The sequence below is a fragment of the Anabrus simplex genome, chromosome 5 (assembly GCF_040414725.1).
Source record: "Anabrus simplex isolate iqAnaSimp1 chromosome 5, ASM4041472v1, whole genome shotgun sequence".
NCBI classification, from domain to species: Eukaryota; Metazoa; Arthropoda; class Insecta; order Orthoptera; family Tettigoniidae; genus Anabrus; species Anabrus simplex.
In genome coordinates, this window is record NC_090269.1 from 187,578,304 (window position 1) to 187,590,890 (window position 12,587).

At 39.8% G+C, this 12,587-nt stretch overlaps 1 protein-coding gene across 2 annotated transcripts in view; it reads left to right on the plus strand.

Annotated features, from left to right (window-relative positions):
- Positions 1–12,587, plus strand: part of LOC136873898 (translation machinery-associated protein 7 homolog) — a 28,950-nt gene continuing 16,363 nt past the window's right edge. The window contains exon 1 of one of the 2 annotated variants that reach the window (XM_067147225.2): positions 1–160. The gene's annotated coding sequence lies outside the window, so the exon portion shown is untranslated. The remainder of the gene's footprint in view (positions 161–12,587) is intronic. The other variant, XM_067147226.2, reaches the window with a different exon arrangement.

A 12,587-nucleotide genomic window follows, 5' to 3' on the forward strand; every position in this document is an offset into this window, starting at 1 on the left:
GTTTTGGTCTTTGGTGCATGTGCTTACTAAATCTTTATTCTGTGATATTTTTGGAAATTTCTGTTCAGGTCGCGGGCAGGCCAGACGTAATAGTTTTGTAGTGTCATTTTTGGACTGCATATTTTTTGGTGTTCTTCGTATTTTTGTCTGCGCAAGAGAGGTAAATTGTTATGATTATTTTGTATTGTAGTGTGAAATATTTCTTCGGAGAATATGCAGCCAGTTCAAATTTTGTTCCCCGTATTTTTGTAGGTTATGGCGTGGAGTGGTTCAACTTTTATTTTTTTCACTCGAATTTCGTACGTTGGTTTTATGTAGTCAGGTTATATTTGGATGATTTTATGTGTTCTCATAATTAACTGAAACTTTTTACTCTTTGTGTTTGTAGATCCCTTTCAAATATTCAGACAGTATTTTGTGACATTTTAATACATATAATGATTCTGTAATTGGTCCGGCATAAGTTCTTTCTGTCAGGTCATGGTAAATCATTCGCGGAAGATAGGTTAGATATTCAATATGGCAGAGTTCGGACGACGTCCCAATCATCAATCGTCATTGATCTGCATTTGGGGCTTATGCCCAGGTGGCAGATTCCGTATCGATTGTTTACCTAGTCTTCTTCTGAAACGATTTCAAAGAACTTCGCAATGTATCGGACGTCTCCCATGTGTAAATTATTGCATAGGAATTCACACAATGTGCATAAGTTGTCAATAATTTTACACTAGTCTCTGGTACAAAACTCAGGTACACATGGCTTTTCTCACACATTATGATGTGATAACAATCACAATGTTACTTGCACAATTCACAGATACACAGTCCATTTGGGTCGTGGCGCTTCTTATTGCTGCAGTATCTGAAATGTAACCTGTGTACTGCAAATCTTGTCACGCATTTCCAAGATTGTAATCTGCTTGCCTGTGTCAGCGTTGTGTCCAGGAAATAGAACTCACTCCATATTCGTTTTCTTTTTTGCATGGAGATCTTTAATTGCTTCATTGTAGGCACCCATACTTTCTAGAGGCAGTTGTAGATGTACTGTAGCTCTTTCAGACAGAATAATTTTTTTGCGGGAACTTTTATATAAGGTGGTAGCGCATATATTTTGATAGTCTTAAAGCCTTTTCAAGTATTTTGATTTTACTTTTTCTTTGTTCAGGAACTCTCTCTGTCAGGTGTGAGAACATATAACCCATATGTGATGATTGGTGTGATCTTTGCCTTGAGCAGTTTTAATGCCATGTCCAGCAAAAGCCTGCATAGCTGCTTGATGCCCTTCATTTGTATCATCACAGAGGTTCTTTGTTTTATGTGCCTGGTGAATGATGTGCTGTGTGTTTGAAATGTGACTCCCAGATATTGTAAGTGAAATGGTTCGTCTGTTATAGTCTCTTATTGATGATGCCATCCCTGTGTGTGTGGATCATCCTTCCTAAAGACTATTCATATGGTCTTATCCTCATTTATTTGGAGGTAATTTTCTCTCATTGTATATTCCAGCTCCATTCTTGACCATGTGTTCCCCTGTGGGGGGAGGTGGTAGAATATCTACGGTATCCCCTGCCTGCTGTAAGATGCGGCTGAAGGGGGGGACCAGGTGCTCCCAACTGCTAGCTTGCTTAGGCGACCACAGTCCCGCTAGCTGAGTCTGGCATTTGACTTGCCAGACTCCTCGGTTTCATCTTTTCTCTCTGACCTCCCTTGATCAACTCTTGTTCTTTACAGAACCCGACAGTATCAGGTTTTCGAGGCCTTGCGAGTCTTTAATTTTCTTGCCCTTCGTGTGGTTCTTTCCTTTCTCTTGCCGAGATCTTAATATGTCGAAGTGTCAGACCTCTTCTGTGTTCCTTCTGTTTAGTGTTAATAGAGGATGGTTGCCCAGTTATACTTCTTAAAACAATAATTACCACAATCACCCTGTAGTACACTATTATCTAAATCTCAACCAGTAACCCTAACAAGTTGCAAGTAAATGAACCGAGTGTGCGTTGTGTCCTCAGTACTAGAATGTAACGATTGCTAAAATGCAATTATTACAAGTTTATTTTCAGAAATAGAGTATAAGTAAGAGACATTTTGTGAAAAGTAATGATTACAAGTAAAAATTACTTTGAGTAATAGTTCTACTTTTACTTAATTACTTCTCAACTCTGGTTATTTCTTTATCTTCTGAAGTGTCTAATACAGATTTCCGTTCTACATATTAATTATTGGGCTGATGACCTTAGATGTTAGGCCCCTTTAAACAACAAGCATCATCATCATCATCACATACTAATTATCCAATATGGGCTTTCTGATATTGCCATTTTGAGCTTCTCTTCGTAGTTTCTGTATATATGTATTTTTGTATTACTTTCTTGTTCATTGGCTTGTAATGGTGCACTGGGTGGTGTTTCCTGATGGTGACATCATCTATCACTTTCTGCTTTATGTGATATCGGCACACTTTTTCTGGATAGATTTGTGTACGGGGGTGAGGAGTAAGGAGGGAGCTCTCCCGGTTCTTGTAGGGCTGTCAACTGAATGAAAATGAAATCTGAATTGAATCGAGAATATGATCGATATGAAGTTTCTAAACCGTTATTATCTTAAGCCAACAACTGTGTCACACACACATTATATAACATTTCTCGACGCGAATCTTGTACCTAGCATGAATTCTATAGTGTGACTTTGCTGTGTAAACAACAGTACTAGTACGTGAAGTGTACGCCAGATGTCTCACAGCGATGCGTAAGTGATTCGCAGTATGCGTTTCAAAGGTTGCCAGTACGAATCTCGAAGATTGCCGAGGTTGACCGATTCAGCACTACGGTGTAAATCTATCCAGAAAAAGTGTGCCGATACTACATGTTTCTCATATTGCTGAACATTATATCAGTCGTACATAATCCATTCGGGCTATAGAAGGTCTTTATCATTGAGTCAGTGAGCAGTGTAAGGTAGTCGGTAACCAAGGTGGTTTTCTGATTCAGCTGATCTAATCTACAATTAGATCTCCTGTTATAATGTCTCGTGTCTTGATATGCTATTTTTTTAAAAAAGTGCCTATTTCATCTATTACGGCTTACGAATCTTGATAAATTAATCCAGTCCCTAATTCCTCTTCTTATAAATTATTTGCCCCAATTTGCCCTCTTGAATTTCCACTTAATCTTCGTATTAAGATCTTTCCTTCCTTTAAAAGCCCCACTCAAGCTTATTCGTCTACTAATGCCATTCCACGCCATCTCTTCGCTGACAGCTTGGAATATATATGGGCAATAATTTTCATGTTGAGGCCTGTATTGATGAATATGACTATTTACAAAACTTTTAATCCTGCCTAAGCAATACATTAATTTGAGGTAATTAGCATCAACTCATTCAGAAGTTTTTGGACTGTTTCGATCAATGTAATGATCATCTTCAGCAAATCAAACAAGGTAAAAATAAAACCAAGAATGAAATGTTGCTATTTAAAAACATAATTGTGAAATGTCCATTTAAAGAAGTCAAATGGGACTGAAAGTCCTATGAGAGAATACAATGAGCAAAAGAACCTGTACAAACAGTGGGTTAATGATTCTAAAAGTGACGTTGTTTGAATCATTATTCCATAGACTGGTTTGATGCAGCTCTCAATGCTGCCACCCTATCCTGTGCTACCATTTCATTTCTACATAACTGCTGCATCCTACATTTGCTCTAATATGCGTGTAGTATTCATACCTTGGTCTACCTCTACCGTTCTTACCCCCTACACTTCCCTCAAAAACAAACTGCAGTAGTCCTGGGTGTCATAAGATGTGTCCTATCATTTTCTCTCTTCTACTTGTCATATTTTGCCACAACAATCTCCTCCCACCATTTCGATTCAGTATCTCTTCATTCGTGATTCGATCTCTCCATCTCACCTTCAGCATTATTCTGTAACATCACATTTCAAAAGCTTCTATTCTCTTTCTTTCTGAGCGAGTTATGGTCTGTTTCACTTCCATACAATGCCACGCTCCAAACAAATGTCTTCAAAAACATTTTTCTAATTCCTATATCAATGTTTGAAGTGAGCAAATTTCTTTTCTGAAGAAAGCTCTTCCTTGCTTGTGCTAGCCTGTATTTTATGTCTTCCTTACTTCTGCCATTGTTATTTTACTACCCAAGTAACAATATTCATCCACTTCCTTTAAGACTTTGTTTCTTAATCAAATATTTCCTGCATCATCTGACTTCGTACGGCAGCACTCTATTACTTTTGTTTTGGACATATTTATTTTCCTCTTGTAATCCTCATCCAAGACTCCATTTATATCATTCAGCATCTTCTTCAAATCTTCTGCATTTTCAGGTAAAATAACATCGGCAAATCTGAAGGTTTTGATTTCCTCTCCTTGGATTGTGATTCCCTTTTGAAATTCTTCGATTTCCTTTACTGCCTGTTCTGTATAGACATTGAAAAGGAGGGGGGACAAACTGCAGCCTTGCCTCACCCCTTTCTGGATTGCTGCTGCTTTTTCGTAGCCTTCGATTGTCACTGCAGACTGATTTTTTTATAAAAAGTAGATAATTCTTCTTTTTCGGTACCTGATCTCGATCACCTTAAGAATCTCAAATAGCTTGGTCCTACCAACATTATCAAATGCCTTTTCTAGATCTACGAACGCCATGTATGCTTGCCCTTCTTCATTCGATCCTCTAAGATCAGACGTAAAGTCAGGATTGCTCCACGTGTTCCTACATTTCTTCTGAAGCCAAATTGATCTTCTCTTAACTCAGTTTCAACTTCTCTTTCCATTCTTCTGTAAATAAAAAAGTGTTAAAATTTTGCAGGCGTGAGATACTAAACTAATGTTGCGGTAGTTTTCACACTTGTCAACACCGGCTTTCCTGGGAACAGGTATAACAACATTCTGTCGAAAATCGGATGGGACTTCTGCTGTCTCGTACATCTTGCACACTAAATGGAATAACCTTGCCATGCTGGTTTCTCCTAAAGCAGTCAGTAATTCAGAGGGAATGACATTAATTCCAGATGCTTTGCTCCTATTTATTCTCTCTCAAAGCTCTGTCGAATTCTGACTTCAAAATTGGGTCACCACTTGGCAGGTTCGATCTTGGCTCAGTCCGGTGCTATTTGAAGGTGCTCAAATACGTCAGCCTCGTGTCGGTAGATTTACTGGCACATAAAAAAACTCCTACAGGACTGAATTCCAGCACCTCGGCGTCTCTGGAAACTGTAAAAGTGTAGTTAGTGGGACGTAAAGCAAATAACATTATTAAAAATTGGGTCACCCATTTCATCAGCATCAGCAGCCTCTTGTTCCAGAACCAAATCATCTACGTCCTTACCTTGACACAACTGTTGGATATGTTCCTGCCATCTTTCTGCCTTTTCTTCTTTCCCTAGGAGTGATTTTCCATCTGAGCTCTTAATATTCATGCACCTACGTTTCCTTTCTCCAAAGGTTTCCTTGATATTCCTGTATGCAGCATCTACCTTTCCTATACTCCACATGACCTTCCTTCTAAATTGAAGTTTCGCAAAACAAATGAGCATCACCTTTCCTCTGTTGCCAGTGTGCTACGCCCGCGAGAACAGCTGATGCAATACGACCGCGGTAAACAGCCCTTGTAAAATGTAATACCGTACTCAGAAAAACTAATGAATATGGATTGAAAACAAATTCACAAAAAGTACATACTAACATCTGACACTAATAAGAGAATATATTATTAAGAATAAAAGAGAATAAGGAAATAAAACACTCACTGCTAATGGCTGGCAGAAAGGAGGTTATGGCCTACAAAGGGAGCACTCCACTGATCTGTCACTAGAACCCTCCAACAATATGAAAAACACACTAATTACTGAAGGAAAATGCAAAAGATCGCAAAGTGTACTAAATACCATTCACGCTGAGCGAGATAGCTTAACCACGTGGTGAATGTAAATATTAGAGTTGGCAACTGGGTTTCGAGATCGTGCTCTGCCGATATAAATCGATATGAATGGCAGATTGGGATTGGTTGAATGCCTATGCTTCAGCGCATAATCACCAGACGGTGCCAAAATCTGCCAATGTTAATTTAGAAGTAGAGTCGTGCGGAGTATAGGACCATACAACTTTCAACATCCTTGCACTTTTCCTTCAGCCATTCTTCCTTAGCTGTTCTGCACTTCCTATCCACTTCATTCTTTAATCTCCTTTAATTTTTTCTGCCCTCTTCATTTTTTTTTTTTTTTTGTATTCTCGTATTTTCGTCGTTCATTGATCAGGTCTAATCAGATCTAATATCTCCATTGATTCTTAGTTGATCTTTCCTTTCTTCCTATCATCTTGTCAGCAGCCCTACTGACCCCATTCTTCATGACTGGCCATTCTTCTTCTACTGTGTTTCCTTCAGCCTTTTCATTTAGTCCTTGTGCAACATCTTTCTTGAAACAATCCTTCACACTCTTTTCTTTCAACTTTTCTAGATTCCATCACACTGGATAAAATGACATTTCATGACCAACAAGTTGTGATCAGAGTCCACGTCTGCTCCTGGGAAAATTTTGCAATCCAACTCCTGGTTTCTGAATCTTTGTCTGATCGTAATGGAGTCTAATTGATACCTTCCAGTGTCTCCAGGTCTTGTCTGTTGTACAGCTGTCGTTTGTGGTGTTTGAACCAAGTATTATCAAGGACTAAATTGTGATTGGTGCAGAATTCTACTAGCCGACTTCCTCTCTCCTTCCTTTGTTCCAATCCGAATTCTCCTACTGCATTACGTTCTCTTCCTTGGCCTACCACTGCATTCCAGTCTCCCATCGTAATTGGCTTCTCGTCACCTTTTACATACTGTATTAAATCTTCTGTCTCTTCATATGTTCTTTCAATTTCCTCATCCATTGAACTAGTAAGCATAGAAACCTGCACTATTGTAGTGGGCGTTGGTTTGGTGTCTATCTTGACAACAAAAATCCTTTCATTATGCTGGTCGTAGTAGCTTACTTACCGCCCTACTTTCTTATTCATTATTAAACCAACTCCTGCATTTCCCCCGTTTGATTTTGTGTTGATCCTTCACTTGGGTGGGGATGGATTTCGTCCACATCAGTAGGCTGGTGTGAAGAATATCTAAGTTCAGGCAGGGACCCAGTCTCACAGGATATAACGTGGAACCCATGCCCAGGGTTACGGGTGAAGGCCTTAACAGAGAAAGAGACTTTTGGAATGGCGAAGGTGGTGGATGAGGAAACCCATCCACTCTGGGGAAAATTAGAAGAGGAAACCACTGCCTTGTTGGAGAAGAGGAGTCTTCAAAGGCTAAGGGAGTAAACCCTGAAAGAAAATCCTCGGATGCGTTAGGCTTACAGGTCAGCAGAGGAGTAAGTTTGAACTTGCTTTCAACTATAATACCAGCCTCGGATGGAAGTTTTAAAATGGAAATGGAATTGACAAATCTCTGACTAATGATGGTAATGCTGATGTTCGTGCAAGTGTTAGATCAGAGAACAAAACCAGATTTGGGACAATAAATATTTTAACAATGAATGGCAAGAAAAATTGATTGTTCTAATGGAGAGGCGAAAACTCGACATTCTGGGATTAAGTGAATTATAATGGAAAGGAATGAGAAACTAAGAAAGGGGTGCACCTTGTATTGAATGGGTAGCAGTAAAGAGAAAAGAAATGGAGTGGGATTCATGGTGAATCAGAATGATGAACCAATAGCTGAAGTTGAGTATGTAAATGAAAGAATTATCATAATGCACATACATGTAAGCAAGGAACTACTGATGATAGTACAGGTGTATGCTCCACGGACGGGATGTAGTGTGGAAGAAAAAAGAACATTTCCTCAATGAACTGGAAACATATTTGTTGGAGATGGGATCATAATAATGGGAGATCTGAATGCTCATGTGGGAACTGATAGTACGGGATAATGAGAATGTTCTGGGCCCACATGCGTATGGTGATAGAAATGAAAATGTAGAGAATCTGTTGGATTTTTGTATCGAAAATAATCTGATACCGGGCGAGTTGGCCGTGCTGTTAGGGTCACTCCGTTATGAGCTCGCATCTGGGAGAGTGTGAGTTCGAATCCCACTGATGGCAGCCCTGAAGATAGTTTTCCGTGTTGTCCCATTTTCACACCAGGCAAATGCTGGGGCTGTACCTTAAGACCGCAGCCACTTCCTTCCCACTCCTAGGCCTTTTCTGTCCCATCGTCGCCAAAAGACCTATCTGTGTTGGTGTGGCGTAAAGCAAATAGCAAAAAATAACCTGATAATAAAGAACATGTGGTTTATGAAGAAAAATAGCCATAAGATCAGCCGATATAGTTGGGATGGACATATGGAACACTCATCGATTTTATAATAAGACCAAAAATGGGAAAAATACGTCATGAATACGAAGATAATCCCCCGTAAAAGTATGGAAGGTGATGATAGATTATTATTTGTGGAAATAAAACAAGTAAAAATCCCTAAAATTGTACTGAAGAACAAATCAAAGAACAGGATTTGGGAATTGGAGGAGGATAAAAGAATGACATTCCAAGATTGGATAAAAAGGAAGTTGCCTAACACAGAAATATGAAGTGGAGAAGAAGAGTGGGGCAATTTAAGACAGACAATGGAAGCAGCAATTGAGGTACGTGGGAAAACAAAAGCAAAGGTTAAGGGAAAGGAGACACGGTGGTGGACGGACAAAATAAATAAATAAATAAGAGAAGGAACAAGGTGAAGTAAGAAATGGATAAGGAAAAGCAAAACACGTATCAGAGGGATGAGAATAAGATAGAAAGGTTACATGTGGAATATAAAAGATTGAAAGTACAAGTAGAGGAGTATCAAGGAAGAAAAGGAGAAATGTTGGGGAGAGTTAACCAACAAAATTGAGCAAGATAGTCGAGGAAATCAGAAACTGTTATACAGAGTAATAAAATCGAAAAGAAAAAATCAAGGCATTAGAGAGAGATTATGGATCAATAGTACATGACGAAAAGGGTCTTCAGAAGGTGATGGCAAAGCATTTTGAAAAACTTTATACGAGGATGACTGCTCATAGGAAGGAGATAAGAAAATCGAAACAATAGATGGAGAAAAATAAGAGAACCCAATAATATGGTTGGAATTTGAAAGGGCAGTGAAAGCAATGACCAAAGGTAAAGCAAGTAGAAAAGATTAATTCAATGGTGATATGATTACGGCAGCAGGAAGCGGTGGACTACAGTGGCTATACCGAGTCCTCAATGCCATATGGAAGGATGAAAGGATACCTGAAGACTGGCAACAAGGGGGGATTGTACTATTGTTCAAAAAAGGAAATAGGAAGAAATGTGAAAAGGTATAGCCCTGTTATCACATAGGCTAAAAATAATGGAGAAAGTCAGACAAAAGACTGAGGGATATAATAGAAACACAATTAGGGGAAGAACAATATGGCTTGAGACCAAACAGATCAACAATAGGGTTGATATTTTGCATTGCGAACGATAATGGAAAAACATCTTCGTATTTTTGTATTTGGAAAAAGCTTATGATTCAGTTACGAGAAATCATGTATGGTAATACTTACTGAAAAGTAATGTACCAAAATCCTTAATTCACAAGATAAATGAGAGTAAAAGCAGTGTACAAGTGGGGAGTGGTGACTGAAACATTTTATACAGAAAAAAAAAAGGTCTCAGGCAAGGAAGTGCACTGTCACCATTATTGTTTATTGTATGGATGGATGAAATCATAAAAAGTGTAAAACAGTGTATCAGTGGTGATGAAGTGAATGCTTTGGTATTTGCAGATGATGTAGTGATTTGGGGAAAGGGAGAAAAAGAAGTGCAAAGGAGACTAGACATTTGAAATGAAAATCTGTAGGAGTTTGGAACGGTAATTAGTGAAAAGAAAACTGTAGTCATGGACTGGGGAAATGAGAAAAAGAGAAGCCAAGTGAACATAGACAGAGAATGGGAAATGAACGGGTAGCAAGAAGGGAATTGGAAAGAGAAGTTAAGGGAAAGAGATCAATTGGAAGACGGGGAGTGCATGGATCAGATTTTGAAGGCCATTAGAGAAGCTGGATTGGATGTGACGGAAGTATTGGAGCAGGAAAAGTGGAAGGACAGAAAGGAGTGGAGGTGGCTTAACCACACCCAGGCGACTAGAGTGGGACATTGACGATGATGTCTTGTAAACAGGGCCTACAAAATTCTGTCTGTTATTCTTTTACAGCGTTTAAAACCATTTGCTGAAAATGTTCTTGGGTACTATCAGAACGGTTTTCGTAGGAACAGATCCACTTCAGACAACATATTTGCAATTGTATGTATGTATGTTCAGTCTTCAGCCCTAAGGCTGGTTGGATCCTCAACAGCTCTGCCATCAGCTGTCATAGATGGCCTAGGCATCACTGAAGAGGCATTCTAGGGAAATGAGGAGTGAGGTAGTTTCCCGTTGCTTTCCTCACCGAGCCAGAAGTTGCTATTACATATCAGTCTGCCAAGCCCACTGAAATGCATGCACCAACCGACCCTATGAGCAACATTTTCACACCATTCATAGCAGGGACTGGCTGCACAAGGAATGGCATTACTAGCATCGCTCATACCTCAGTCACTTTCATATTGTCTAAGCCAAGGATAAGACAGAGACAGATCAATGAAAGTAACAAAATTGCTCTAGCTCATACCAGAAGACATAGTGCACTGTAAACACTAGGTCCTGCCAGCAAAGGCATATTTGCAATTAAGACTATTAATGATAAGGTGTGGGAGCACTAGGACATATATGATGATGAATTTTGTAGTCACCTGACTCCTGCTCTTCCTGCCTATGTACTTCATTTATACCAACTACATCTAACTTTAGTCCATCCATCTCCCTTATCAGATTCTCTAACCTACCACAATCATTCAAACTTCTAACATTCCACGCTCTGACTTTCAAAATGTTAGTATCCATCTTCCTGATGATCTTGTGTAGTTACCACCCGAAGGTCCGGATGGGGGTTATTTTACCTCCTGAATATATTACCCGGGAGGAAGCCATCATCAGTACATCATTCATACAGAGAGAGCTGTGTGTCCTCCATAGTTACAGCTTTAGTTTTCCGTTGCTTTCAGCCGTGCGGCAGTGGCAACAGAGCTAGGCCATGTAGAGTATTATTACAGGGCCATGTAAGTCAGTCATCATCCGACGACTTGGCTCTAGCTGTACAAGATCAGATATTGGAGATGACTGAAGAGATTCTGACCAGAGACCTGTCTTTACAGGAAAACTACTTCAAAATCTGGAGACTTCAACCCAGTGCGAGTAAAACAGAAGTGTCTTCCTTCCATTTAAATAATTGTTTGGCGAACGTGAAACTGAATGTAAGTTTCAGAGGGAGAATTCGTTGTCATAATTGGAACCTAAAGTACCTTGGTGTCATCTTTGACCGCACGCTATCCTTCAAACACCACCAACTGAACTTAGCACAGAAGTTGAAGTCTTGAAACAATGTCCTCCATAAACTGTGTGGAAGTGCCTGGGATCTTCAGCAACCACCTTGCGATCTTCAGCCTTGGGTTTGGTGTAATTCAAGTGCTGAGTACTGTGCACCAGTTGGTTGAACAGTCATCATACAAGGCTTGTTGACACCCAGCTTAATGCCAATAGGCTAGTGTATACTGTGGAGCGTCTTGGTAGGTGTGCTATTTAACACCTGATGAGCCCAATTAGCACACTGGGGCGAAACGCTGGCAACCATGAATGAGTTAGCTGGAAAATTTATAATGTGCAATAACGGACCAATTATATTGGTATTATAAATTTACTCAGATATGAAGGAATTCCACACGATCTTGAGGAAACCTAGTCTTCCGTGCATAGTGACCTGCCACTTTTGAATCTTAATAGACTAAAATCCAACTCTGCGTGATGCTGTTGACATGGATGCTAAGGATTTTAAATCCCGTGATGAGTGGAAAGGTAGATGAGAAGCAGCAACATATGTGCGCCTGCATACCTTCTTCTCAGGTCCCAGACTTCCAAGCGGATCCCACCTACCACGCAAGACCTGGACTGCCCTGAATAGAATCAGAACAGGACATGGCCGGCGCAGAGCTGCTCTCCATAAATGGAAAAAGCTACCTAATCTAGACTGACTATGGAGCTCCACACCAGACTATTCGTATCAAGGAATGTAAGATTCGAGCCTGTCACGGTGATGAAGATGACTTCCTGCTGGTAACTCCAGATGCTGTATGCTGCATTGAAAAACTTGATATTCAGTTGTGAAGTACAAATTATTTTGTTTCTCATCTGTAAATATGTATGGATATACGTATTACTGATATTGTCTGTATAAGGCATACGCTTATAATCTAGACTGCAACCCTTGTAACTTCAGAAAGGTTGATACCCCCATTTCGATGAACTGTTCATTAGTCTGGCCTCTCAACTGATACCCATCCGATTTGGTTGCACCTGCGGCTCAGCTATCCGCTTCATTGGGACGCGCAAGCCTCCCCACCATGGCAAGGTCACATGGTTCGCAGGGGAGAAAAAGTAACGTATATAGTCCATGTGACAGTTATTTGCAATGCTGTTTAATAGATGTTGTCACCAG